A 14,650-nucleotide genomic window follows, 5' to 3' on the forward strand; every position below is an offset into this window, starting at 1 on the left:
GGGTCAAGTTAGCTTTTCAAAAGAGATTGTTGCTATGTATTCACCATTCAGGAACCTTCAGTGAATCAGGGAATTAATTTCTTTTAGGACGTTTCTCAAAAGTGCCTTACCAACATTACTGGAGAATTAATCTTTATAATTCAGCTGTCAAGCAGTGTGATTGATCACCTACAGTTTTATTCTTGTTCCCTCATTAAATGGTCTCTGCTTCAAAAAGTCTTTTTCCCCTAAAAAATTGATCTCAAATTTAAGCAGGCTTGAAGATCAAAGTTCTTAACTTTGTGTTTATTAGTCAGCCAGAATTGTAATTATCTGAAAATACTAGGAAAGCAAAAGTTATATTCTTTAGGAAGCTCAGGAAGAAAAGGTAACTAGGCCATAGACAATGAATTTGAAGATACAGGCTGACCCTCTTAAATAACCTTGTATAAGACTATGCAGACTTGGAAGATGGGAGTATTAATAAATCAGAAAATTTTAAGAGAATGATCACTATGGATTTGGAGGTCCAAAACATTATACCAGGTAATGAGACCATAGGGGAAGAGATTAAGGATGGACATAACCTGGGATTTGATCGGTTCCGTGGTCGGCAGTTTGAGCAAGAATCTACCGACAGAAAGACCATCAGTGAAGGACTGGGGAGAGTGATGAACTTGTAGAAAGCAGAACTGAAATATTTCTCTCCTGATGGTGATTAAAATGTGAAATGTCCAACAAAAACAGTTGCAACAAAACTCCATATTCAAATAAAAGTTGGATGTGGTCAGATGGTACCAACTGGAAATTGTATCTTTATCCAGAAGCACTGAATGGGCATATCTCCGAGTTACTCAGATGTTATTAGGATGCCAGAGCATCACCTCTGTTTGCAGACTATGAGAACAGCTGTAATGATTCACAGAAAAGTTCTGTGACTACAAAAATGCTGCATGCGGTCTTTACATAATTCAAACTTACTATTAAGTTCCTTCCTGCTACAACATTTTAGCAACAGTAAAGACCTTGGTTATTGTAGAATGCAAAATTTTCAAATCATGACTACGTAGGAGACACACAGCCTGAGGGTTTTTTCACTCCCATAATCCCTGAAAGACACGTTTTCTCTAATTGTCCACTAGAAAATATTATTTCCTCTTCAGATTTCTTTGCATACCATGGGACAGTTAACTATGTGCAGAGATGGCTGGTCTTCTACATTAATAAACAAAATTACTTAGGGAGCTGTCACTGTAAAGTTCATTTGCTACATTGCTTAGAGTTTATACAATGTTTACTCACTTGAATGTGCTTCTAAATTTAATAGAGCTGCTTCTATAAGTCTTCACTTAGAAGACAGACAAAGTGGTTCTTGCTACATGGAAAGTGCTAAATATTGACTTTTATTTTTTCTGGTTTGGTTTTATGCGAGAGGACAGAATGAGAATATCCTAAACTAGAGATGTGAAATATACAGCAAAAAAGATGTTTCCCAATTGGAAAATCTGATTTTTTTTTTCTTTCAGTTTGGAGGGGGTGTGTTTTTTGGTTTTGCTTGTTTTTTTTTAGTTTAGTTAATTTAGGACAATTCAACTTGATCATGAGAGTAACACTTGGAATCGGAAAGTGAAAAGAACAAAAGGAAAAATGCTTTTAATTGGAACACTGGCACACAGCAGAAAAAAAAACATTTTCCAAATTTTTTAGTTTTAATTAGCATCTATTAAAGTACAGCCCCACATCGAAAGTATGACAACATCTTATTCAGAAAAAAACTAAATGCTGATGGCAAGACATAACTTTCACAGGGGTTTCCTCCATTTTAAGGAGCTTCTAAGGACATCTAAAGGTGTATGAACCTCTAATGTATTTTGCTCTCAAGCATTAACCGGATAACCAGGTAATGCTACAATTTTCAGGAGATGAAAGTAAAATATATGGTACCAAACATAAACAGTAAAAGCTAGGTGAAACTAGCTTAGGCTGGGTTGTTCCAATACACATTTCTGTTGTAGATCTCCTCCATATTCATTATGTATGTTCACCTTCGTATTCATTATATTCTTATTTCTTCCAGGTTTTCTTTCCCTCCAAGATCACACACTGCAGATTGAGGAGGTGTTGCTGCCCTAAGACTCCCTTCCATAAAATCCCTGTGAGATGGCCACTGATGTGCCAGTGTAGGAGTACAAACTATCTATAGTTTGTTCCCTTCTTTTCATTCACCAGGGCATGCAAGCTTCTGAGACTGATCTTTTCCTTTCCCACAGTCAGCTTTAAAAAACCCCACTTTTTCTGCTAATGGCATATCAAGTCTTGACATGAGAATGTCAGAGTGATCTATAAAATGGTGCCCAGCCTCCCAAGCTTGACTATCTGTGGACTTTTATTTAGAAAGATATGTGTAAACACTTGTATAAACATGAGTTCTAGCAAGAGGCAGCACTTATACTGTTTGCACATGAAAATACCTGCTACTAAATGGAATGCCAGGGATGTTACCTGGGTTCCAGAACAGCACCTGTCACTACCTAAGCTGATAAGGATAAAAACATAACATTGTAAATTCAATTTATGGGTATGGCATAAAAATATTTAGAATGGGTTTAATGTATTTCTTTTACACTAATGTCCATGTTTTATATACAAAGATATGCTGCATATTTATAGGCCCAAACCCCATTACACATGCTGGGACACCAGACTATGCCTGCTTGGATGTGCAAGTCCAGATTCATCCCATCCCCATCCCTGGAAGTCAAGGCCAGACTGGATGGTGCTTTGAGCAACCTGGTCTAGTGGAAGGTCCCTGGCAGAGGAGTTGGAACTAGATGATCTTTCAGGTCCCTTCCAGTCCAAACCATTCTATGATTCTATGATTCTATGATTGTGCTTCTGTAGTCTGCTCTGCACTTTCATTCTCCATCATCTGGGTTAGGATATATAGGCAGGAAGGACATTGTCCGTCTCCTGAAACATGACTCCAGTCCTGAGATTTGGAGTCCTGTCACCAAGTGCCCAAAGCCCCCTTCTCAAGTCTCCATCTTTAAGCCAATGACTAAAATATCAGTAGGTTAACTATCTTCCACTCACTGACTATGTAGGGTAGGGGAGCTTGGGCAACCAGACATTTATTTAAGGCACATAATTTAAGAAAGAATTAATAAAGCTTTTGAGTGGCCTTCAATTTGGTATGTTGCAAGAGATAGATGAGGGCACTTCTAGGCCTTTAATTTACCCAGGAAGATGGACACTGGATAGTGACCTTTAATCCATTCTCAGCACCACCTGGACCAGTACTGCTTGGACCTTTGTCTTTCACCATTCACATTGCCCTGAAACAGCACCTGACCTCCTTCAGACCTGTTACATCATCTGCCTCACTTGACATATTGCTGTCACAGATTTTAGCACTCCAGAAAGAAATTACATTTCATTCTTTTCCTTAGAGCATTGAAATTGAAATCTGCTTCTGTTGTTGAGTAGCTTGGAGCTGGCTCTTCTTACCTGGATTTCAAGTGGGTAGACAAGAACATTTTTGTCCTTGAGCTCTGATTCACTGCTCAGAGCTGGCAGAAAATCTCATTGCCTTTTTTACAAGACCTTGCATGCCCACCTGAAATTGTTTTGCTACAAGGAGATAGGAAAATTTTATTTGCAATTTGCTCAGCTTTCACCAAATTACTTTGCCCAGAAACAAAGCTGGTCTGGGGGCATTCCAGAAATGGTGGGAGGCTGCTGAAAACTGTAGTGCAAATCTCCACCAGGAGACAGCACAACCTAGGCATGACTGTCTTGGCTTTAGCCCTAGAATCAAAATAGGACTTAATCTAGTTCAGCATTCAAAAGTTTCATGTCAGTGTAGGTGTGAAACAGTATGGATGCTTGGACCAAGCCCAAGCTGTGGTAAGACATACTAGAATGCAAAGAGGAACTGGCAGAAACTGCCATGATCCTGCTGCTGACTACTGCAGGTTCCAGAGAGCCAGATGAGCTAAGAGTCACCACAGGCTAGAAACCTGACAGCCCAGACAAGGAGGGAGTCAGGTACTGTTTCCTTTAGGTGAGCACTGTTTCTCTACAGTTGCCACATATTGTCACTGAAGAGAGATGTTTTCTAGGATAAAAGTTAAGCTGCCATGAAAGTGAGGAGACAAGATAAGAAAATTACTTTTCAATCTGGATCTGAAAGGATATCCATACAAAATAAATTATTTATACAAAATATAGAGAACATATCAAGCAAATTTGCCATAATAATATGTTGGGAAAGCCTGGAAAACCTAAGAAAGCAGATCTAGACCAGTGTTTATATAAAAGGTATCATCAATGAATTATAAAATCTATGTTGTAATTACCTTATGTAGGAGAGATGAAAAAGCAGAAAGCCAGTTGCACTGGTATGAAAAAAAGTACAAAATTTTGTGTTGGTAGAGAAACAGAAGTTACAGTGACTCCTTTTCCTGCCTTAGGTTACAATAAGCCTGCTGCAACTGGGATCAGGAGGAAAACAAGAAGCTACTAGTAATGAATAATATGTATAATATGTTCATGGTAGTAGAGTAGATAGACCCCCTCCTAAATTCTTACACGGCTAAATAACCCCCCTCTTGTTTTCAGACATAAAGAGGAAATCAGTGCTGAACATATTCCAAAGCAGTCACAGAAACACCAGTGCTTCTGAACGCTTCCTCTAGCCCATGGCTTTTCCATCATTGCTACAAAGTGACTGCTCCAACATCATTACTCCAGTGCAGAATACCATGAATGATGAAATGCAGATTTAGCAGTGAGAAAACAGTGTTCTTCAAACCAACCTGTCAAGCCAGAGAAGAAAAATGTCAGAAGGATGTTGTTCTCATCACAAATAAGCAATTGTTAAAAAGGAATTTTGGCTTTAAGGTTTTGAGTTTTTTTGTAAATAGGGACCCCAAGTTAGGCATGATTGGCCTGAGTGGTCTGCCAGCTGGAGGTCCAGAGAATCAGCAAGTTCAGCTGAAGTTAACAGGACTGCAAAGGAATTATTTACATATTAATTCGGGTATTCATCTCTGAAAACATTGATTCTGTTTAAAAACTGGTTCCATCTGAAGTCAAAGGATTCTGAAAATAAACACTGATTTACTTCCTTGAATCAGTATATCTGTGGTGTGTTCTACTCTTAGGCTATATTTGCACACAGGCAATTTGTTCCACTCCAAAAACCAGCAGCAAACTATTCCAGCTTGCCAAGAGATCATACTGACAGCTTAACAGATTGAGAGAGCAATTTGCCTGTTTACTACATAGACATAAATCCTTTCTCCTAACAGCTTTGTTTAATGGCCAGGACTGCTCAGCCCTACACCTGCCACCTTAACCTGCCACTAACATATACACGGTTGCACCGGGAAAGAAGCAGTAGTGAGGGAGAACACTTACATTTACAAATGCTGACTTGAATAGTGTTGCTCTCTTATGAGAGTTTATACAGATGTAGAGTTCATGGTGTAGCCCAAACTTTCCTCATGTTCAGTACTCCAATGTTTGTGGCTGTGCAAGGCACACATGTAAAAATTCCAGCTTTGCTTTCCCTGCACAAGCACAGCTCTTGGGTTGAAAGATTATGGCAAACTCTGGTCTCCCAGAACTCTGCAGAGGAGGGCTCTTGTTATAACTCAGCAAACTGCAGCTACCATGTTCCTTTCTCCGAAATCTTCTAAAAACAAGACAAATGATAGATTTTGGCTTACCTCCTGCTGTACTGCAGCAATTAAAAAAAAAACCAGACAACAAGGGCTCAAATTTTGAAAGTTTGACATATTCCACAAAAGAAGGTATTGATATATTCCACAAAAGAAGCTATTGATATATTCCACAAAAGAAGCTATTGATATATTCCACAAAAGAAGATTTACTAAGGGCAAATCATGCCTGACCAAGCTGGTGGCCTTCTGTGAAGGAGTGATGGCAATGGTTAACATGGGAAGACTGACAGATATCATCTAGCCAGACTTCTCTAAAGCCTTGGATACAGTCCCACATAACATTCTTATCCCCAAATTGGAGAGGCATGAGTTTGATGGATGGACTATTCAGTAGATAAGGAATTGGATGGACACAGCTAGAGAGTTGTGGTCAATGGCTCTATGTCTAGGCGGAGGCCAGTGATAAGTGATGTCCCTCTGTCTTAGGACTGGTGCTCTTCAATATCTTCACCAATGACATGGACAGTGAGATCGAGTGCACCCTCAGCAAGTTTGCAGATGACACAAAGCTGAACAATGCCTATGACACATGTGAAGGATGGGAAGCCATCCAGGGGGACCTGGACAAACTTGAGAAGTGGGCCCACAAGAACCTCATGAAGTTCAGCAAGTCCAAGAGCAAGGTGCTGCACCTGGGTTGGGCAGTCCCACATATGAGAATTGGCTGGGAGAAGAAGTTGTTGAGAGCAGCCCTTCAGAGAAGAGTTAGGGGTTCTTGTGGATGAAAAGCTGAATATGACCTAGTGACGTGTGCTCACAGCACAGGTCAACTGCATCCTGGGCTGCATCAAAAGCAGCGTGGCCAGCAGGTTTAAGGAAGGGATTCTGCCTCTCTACTCTGCCCTCATGAGACAGAGCTGGAGTACTGTATCCAGCTCTGGGGTCCTCAACACAAGAAAGATATGGACCTGTGGGAGTGAGTCCAGAGGAGGGCCACCAAGATGATCACAGGGATGTAGCACTTCCGTGAAGACAGGCTAAGAGAGCTGGGGTTGTTCAGCTTGGAGAAGAGAAGCCTCCAGGCAGACCTAATGAGGTCTTCCAATACCTAAAGGAGCTTATAAAAAGCAGGGAGAGGGACTATATTTATACAGGCAGATAATGACAGCACAAGGGGCAATGGTTTTAAGCTGAAAGATGGCATGCTTAGATTAACGTTAGGAAGAAATTCTTTACTCAAAGGGTGGTGAAGTACTGAAACAAGTTTCCCAGAGAAGTTGTTGATGCCTTATCCCTGGGGAATCAACAGGGAAGTGTTCAAGGCCACAATGGATGGGGCTGTGAGCAACCTGATCTAGTGAAAGGTGTCCCTACCTATGGTGGGGATGGGGGGGGGGCTGTTGGGGGTGGAACTAGATGATCTTCAAGGTTGTTTCCAACCCCAACCTTTCTGTGCACATGGAAATTATTTCTCTATTTTTAAATAAAATGATTAAGTTACGTAAGGAAGAGTCCCTTTATCATTAAAAAGAGAAAACTATAAATAGTTTTTACTACTTAGTGGATAATAAGATACTTAGCTAAGAATATCAGGAAGGCTGCACTAGGTCAGGGTAAAAGTCCTTGCCTGGCATTATGTCTCTGAACAAGATCAACAGCAAATGCTTAGGAAAGAGTGTATTTGAAGGACAAGCAGGTGGTGATAGCTTTGCCATCCCGGTTCCAGCAATTACCATTCTAAGGATTTTCTGAATAGAGATTGGAACTGGACAATTACGCTTAATAGCCCTTGATGGATCTTGCTAGTAGCTATTAATCAAAAAGGGAGCCTCTTTTGTCATTTCATGACTGATTAGATGCTTTGAAAGGTCTTAGTGAGCATAGTGAGGACCTTGTGTAAGGCTTTTTAGAAATCTAGGTACACTGCAGAAGCCAAATCACTCTTATTCATAGGTTCACTAACTTTTTAAAAGAACACTATTAAGTTTGTGCAGCATGTGTTCCCACGAGGCTAAGCTGCACAGGTGCCTCTGGAGCCTTTGGAAAAACTGACATCAAGTTTGCTCCCTGCTATTTTCTGTGGCAACTCCCACAAACAGTTAAATAACAACTAGTGGTTCAGCATTTGCATATTTTGATTTGTTTAAAATAGCTGATAAGATGCATCTGATCCTACAAATGTTATTAATGTCTTCAGAATTAGCCATAGTGCCCAAAATATCAGTCCTAAGAGCAGAATGGTCAATAAGTTCTTGCTTTCTTGTTCCTGCAACAGGGAAGTGTTTTTATGGAGCAAATACTAAAATCCTTATGATTACCTTTTAAGAAGATTAGAACCTCTGCATTGCCACTCCTGGTTGGCAAACTTTATGCTTATCTGAAACTCATAATTGAGGGAAATATGTCTTCATTGCCTTTGAGAATGAAAGGAAGGTCATTAATAATACAGGCCACTAACAGCTGATGTGTGTCAACATAGCTCCAATAACATCCCTGCAGATATATAAAAATAAATAAAAACTAAATACTATCTTATAACACATAAATTTTCTGTAACAGTTCTGCTTTTTGTGTGCATGTATGCATGTATTTTAAGGGTTATTTAAAAAAACCCCTTATTTCAATAATAAACTGGCTCCAGTCTTGGCCACTTGGGCACACTACTGGCTCATGTTCAGCTGGCTGTCAACCAGCACCCTCAGGTTCTTTTCCACTGGGCAGATTTCCATTCTTTAAGTTCTTCTCCAAGCCTGTAGCACTGCATGGTGGTGTTGTGGCCCAAGTGCAGAACCCAACATTTTGCCTTGTTGAACCTCATACAATTGGCCTTGGTCCATTGATCCAGCCTGTCCAGATCCCTTTGCAGAGCCTTCCTGCCCTCCAGCAGACCAACACTCCCACTCAACTTTGTGTCATCTGTGAACTTGCTGAGGGTGCACTCAATCCCCTCATCCAGATCATTGATAAAGATATTAAACAGGACTGGCCCCAACACTGAACCTGAAGGGACACCACTTGTGACCAGCCTCCCTCCAAACCTGTGCTGAAAGCTGCCTTCAGCAAAGCCACTGCGAGGAGATCTCTCTTGAGACTGGAAGCTGCCTAGTGCAATGCCAGTGATGCGTCCTCAGGTCCTCCCAGACACCTGAATGAGCCCTCCAATACACAAGACGGGATGATTTTGAAGAACACAGATGGACCCAGGTCTTCTAAAATCTTGCTGGCTGATGAAAAATAAGGGGAATAAATAATTCCTTGATGAATTCCACATGTTTCTTTAGACTTATCTCCAGGATGAGCAATACAAACACAAAGCTTCTTATGGCTGGACCACTAGGCAAGATGGAAATAGACTGAAAGTTGTCAGTATTGGGTTTTAAAGGCATCCATCACACACTGGTACAATGGTAGCAGGAGTTTCCAAAATGCCAAGTATTTAGAAACACTGAACCATACTATGTTATACAAATTGAAGGGGGTTGTTTTTATTACAAATTTTTCTGTCTTTTCCAATTAGGGCATAGAGCATTATGTAGTGATGTGAAACTGTCTTATTAATTTACCCTTGGAGAGCATTTATTCCAGGCACACGATAACAGTAACAGAGGCAGAAATTAGTTTTCCTCTCTCACTTGCAACGACTGTGATGGGGCTTAATAGGAACATTAATAACAGTCTTGACCCAATCTGCATCTAATCTTCTCCTGCTATGAATAGAGTAACAGCAGTTTGCACAATCTGATGATTTTTTGTTCTGTGCTTCATGGCAGTAGCTGTATAAAACAGATTCAGACCATTCACTATTTTCTAAAAAGGATTACATCCATACATATTTACAAAATGTATGTAGTTGTTAATCAATTTCTACTCAGTGATGTATTTTTCAAGATAACGTGCCATAATTTTAGAAACATACTTGATAATGCTTTACCATTTAAATCCATTGCATCATTTGATTTTGATCTACATAAACAGGTATTGTTAGAATAAAAAAAAACCCAAAAAACTAAACTTGTAAGAGGGAGATAAAGAGGAACATTTGTGCTATACTCCTATCTATTTATTTGAATCAGTATTAGATTTATATCTATGTCAGTCATTGAAAAATATGGTCTCCGAATTCCATTTAATTTCTGATATCTCTATTACAAGTCTTTGCACAATCTATCAGAAACAAGAATTTTATTCTTTTGTGTTCTACTTCTCTCACACCAGAGATAGAATCCTGGATATCGTAATCTGTTATTACAAACATCATTTCAATATTACTTTTCACTTAGAGGATCAAGAGGACAAAAAAGATTTTTTTTGTAGATTTCACTTAAGTATGGCTTAAAGTAAGTGAAATGTGGAGTCGTACTGTGTACACAGATGCATTCCAGAAAAAACACCCCTGTAGACTATTTTTTCATTAACATTTTTGAGATAAAACCCATATCTTCAAATTGCCATTTCCATTTAAACGCTGCCAGGGAAATACTTCCATTCTTTAAGTTGCACTGCCCTCTGGGGGAGAGGATCTTCAGCAGCTGTAGTTCCATGTCCATGTTGTGAGAACAAAGGCCTTCCTCTGTTTTCTCCTTCAGTTTTGAAGGTTGAACATTTTCATTCCTCCAAATGTTATGCTGATGCTTCATATGATTTTGGCATTGTACACAAAGGCGAGTGAGGCCTAATTACAGATATGTTTTATTTGCTTTTTTATTCCCTTGCATGTTCTCTTTGTGTGTGTGTGTGTGCTCGTGTGTGTGTGTGTGTGCGCGTGCACGTGCTTGTAAATCTTGTCTGGGAAGGTTTGGAGGTGCTTTTATATCTTTCTGAAATTTCTGGATGTAAGATAGTCTATCCATGATGAAGGTCTGATGCTGCTGTACCATAGTGTACATCAAGATCAACACTGTTCACAAAGTGTTTTAACTTCTGCTTATGCAGGGCATATTCCTAACACATACATGGGCACTGCCTAACTATACAGAGAATTCCTGGGCTTACGGTGCACGAGCTACACACATGGTCACCATACATATACTTGCTGTTTCCTGCAAGCCACAGGGTTTATTCTGTGTTTATCAGGCTGTGTAGTATTTATATAGGGTTTCCAGCATCCTACTTGCTTTTTCCTTCAAGCAACAAATGCAATGAATGGTAACTCAAATACTGAGGGCAGGAATTCATGGCAAGAAGCACAACCTCCCTCTGTGTGAGGCAAGTAGGCTACATGTCCACCTCCCATCCAGAGCAATTTTCAGGATTCTCCCTTCATGCTGTTTACCAGTGTGTTGAATGACTAACAAAAAAATAGAGATTTGGAAAAGCCTTGCCTAAAGAATAAGCCTGTTTATTGCATCTTGTTCTGTCTAGCTCACTCTTCCTCTCAGTAGTCTGGGATCATGAACTCAAGAGACATAATGGTTACTAGGGCTTTTCTGCTGTAGGTTAAAGTGTGCATAGCTGTGTTTGGGCTCCCCCACAATGCAGCTCTGGACTCTCTGCAGATCTGGTGTTTGCTGAAGGAATTGATGGAAGTTGCTTGTGCAGACCATGGAACTGACAGGTGGTCTCTAGTCTGGAAAAATCATCATTTTCCAATGAATAGCAGACAAAAAGGCAGGTTTTAGTAAGAAGCTCCCTAACACAAACTCGTAAGAAGTTCCCTAATACAAACAAGGAAAAAAAAGTTATTTCTTCTATTTGAGTTCTGGTATTTTCTAAAAAAAAAAGAAAAATTCAGAGGGCCAGTCAAATAATAGACAATTATAATTCTCATAATAAGCAGGATATCACACTGGGGAAGCCATCTGGGACAGATATCTGGGTATGGTGAATTTCACCCCATTCAAACTAAGTAAAGCTGATGCACTGCACCACAAGAATGGATTCAAACCTAGCGATGCTGCAAGAAGCTTTTCCAGTGACAAGTGGACTGATAGCAACTAGTTAAAAGAAACTCCAGTACAAGGAAAGTATTTACCATCATGGCTGATGGTAAGCAAAGTCCTAAGCATTTCCATATCAGAACATAACAGCCAAAATAGACCTCCAAATTCCCAAAGAACAACATTGAGGAACCACTAGTTTCTACACAACTGAAATTTCACAATGATTTAAAGCTGTCAGGCAAGCTGTACAACTTGAAAGTGGAATAAAATTCTAGAAGAGAAATTCCTGTAGTAGATCTTTTCTCTTTTACAATTTCTTAGAAAAAAATGGGTAATGAAGAGAAGCAGGACTTGTTTCAGGGAAGTATATGTAATGCTTCAGCATCTCTCCACAGTAGATGCTCCAAATAAGACAGCAAAAATAATGACTGCATCAGAGAACAATGATGTGATTTAATATTTGGAAAGAAAAGAGATCAGGTTGGTATGGACAGAAATAGTCTGCCTTGGCTGTAAGGAAAAAGAGTACACTGTGAAGACTGCGGGTATATTGAAGTGAAAAAAAAAATCAGTAACTAATGAAAACTCATATCTGGAGAAGATTAAGGGCTCCACAAAGGAGAAGGAATGGAGATTATGAATTCATCACATGAAGCAAGCCACAGTGTTACCTGTGAGCTGGTGTTGAGCCTCTAGGACCTTCTGGCTATTGTGGTGGCGTTAAGCAGAAAATGAGCACAGCACACTTCACTGGCTCAAATTAGTGCACTAACAAAAGTGAACATTAAGAATTACTGTTGTGGATCTATTGGCCAAACTAAAGGGACTCCAAAATTTTTCCCCACCCAATGCTCTCCCTTTGCCCTTCTGAGAAGACACAGGATGCAGGAGCATCAAATACTAGTTCACTGCCAATCACAGCCCTTCCTCTCCCCATTGTCTTTTCTCCTTGGCACAGCTGCAAATCCATTTCCATTACACTGCCAAACACAGGGGAAGGTCCTGTTACATTACAGTGAGTCTTGTGTGGAAAGCTGGCTCAGGCTCAGACCCTATGCTCAAATCAGAGCTCATCTGCACCTCCACTGCTATCTTAGAATAGGACTAGAAGGTGCTTATTGGCAACAGACCAAGGAGAGCCTGATGGCCACTGATGACTAGATTATTTAGCCAAGGAGCTGATGCACCCTAACAGTTGATCCCATCTCCTACTCTCAAGTACTTCCACTTCAGCAACATTACTACTTTTATAGAGACTTTCCAAGGCTTTCTTAAACTTTTGGTAAAGATGGGCATGCTGCATGTTCATGCAACAAATTCAGCATTCAATGCCTGCTGAACACGTCTGTGTATTTACCTTTCAAACTAACAGCTATAACCATTTTTTTAATTATTCCCATTCCCCTTTTTATCACTAGACAACAATTGCAGCCTTAAACCTTCAGCCTGCAGAAACTCCTTAGCTTTTTCTTTTCATGTTTGATTTTGAAAATAGGATTGCCTTTAAACTCAATTACAAATAATAGACTTAGCAACATCCATAGATACGTCCAATCGGAGCAGCAGCTTAGCATGTAGTACTATAATCACTGCATGTTAGTAAGGGAAACTTGTGAGAGACAAAAACATTCCTGATTTGTAAAATGATGTGAAATGTTCTGCCTCATACTGCTAAGTATTTTTTTTTAAATTCGATTTCTTTACGTATCCTTCTGAAGTACCTACTGTATGTATTAAGACACCTTTGACATATTAAAGGGTTGCATTTTTCAGCTGAGACAGTATCCTTGGTATTATAATGTCTGTATTATTAAAATGTACATTTTCTGTTCCCTGATTGTCTTATTATTTTGTAAGGATTTTTGAAGAATACTTTTTCGTTTAGGGCTATTTTCTTTTTTGGACTCCTTTTGGGCTGTGTTCATCTTCTATGTAGCATCACCAGAAAACCCCGCAGGCTCAACACAATAGATACTTGTAAGAAACATGGTCCCCAATATGATATGATGTAGTAAAGATTTTATATGGTTTTTATGGGTTGAAGCCTTCTGGTTAGTATTGGGCAGGTGAGTACAGCCATCCTGCTTCAGCCCATTGGCCGAATTTGGGAGGTGCTGGGAAACAGCAGAGCAAGTGCTGGCAGCTGTTGCAGGGAGCCTGGCCCATTGCTCCGGGCAACATCTTCCCCTCTTTCTGCCACTCCCTGGCTTAGGTACTCGTGGGGAGGCAATGAAGAAGCACAGGCCAACTCTTAACCACCTGATGTCCTTCTAACACATCAAAGGACTATGTGTGTGCATGTGACCAAAACACATGGTGGCACAGGCAGCCACAGACAGTCAGCCGCTTGTCTTGCCAGGGGATGCCAGAGGCCTTCGACCAGGGATGCCACTGCCGGCCCGTTGTCCAGAAAATCGGATTCTTTACCTGGTGTGCAACAAACTGATAATCACACACCCAAGAGAGACACTGATTAGTTATTTATCTCAAGAGTTGTGCAAGCCTGGTTGCTCAGTGGTGTTCCACAAATGAAACATGCCCCTCTGGACTTTCCACACCATTATTTATACGCAGAAATTCAGAGTTAGTAATTTTCCAAGTACAAATCCTGTACTATGATTAGCTAGAAATTGCCATACAAGCTACATAACCCCAGCTAACTTCTACATATGCTCAGGGTAAGGGTCTGCACCTGGACAGGGGTCTTTTTTATCTGTAGGTGTGATTTTTAGCATTATAATGAACATAGTTCGGCTATAGGATACATGGACCTCGAGTATTTTGCCAAGTTAGCAATGTATACATAGACATGGATCAACATCTTGATTTACTACATCATTAAAGTTTGTTAGTTCCCCGATGTCCGTCACTGAGGGATGGTGTTATTTGTTCTACTGACAGACAAGAACATCTTGATTTACTATATCCATAGTTTACAAGTAACAAGCTTTAAGCTTTAGTTCCCGGGTGCCCTTGACTAAGGGATGCTGGCTGCTGCCTGTCCCACTGGTTAGGTATCCTTTCTTGCTGATTAGGCTTGAAAGCGTACAAAGATCTGACACCAAAGAACACCCTGGCTTCACATACTGTCGACATATTCCACAG

Source organism: Pseudopipra pipra, chromosome 3 (assembly GCF_036250125.1).
Source record: "Pseudopipra pipra isolate bDixPip1 chromosome 3, bDixPip1.hap1, whole genome shotgun sequence".
Classification (NCBI taxonomy): Eukaryota; Metazoa; Chordata; class Aves; order Passeriformes; family Pipridae; genus Pseudopipra; species Pseudopipra pipra.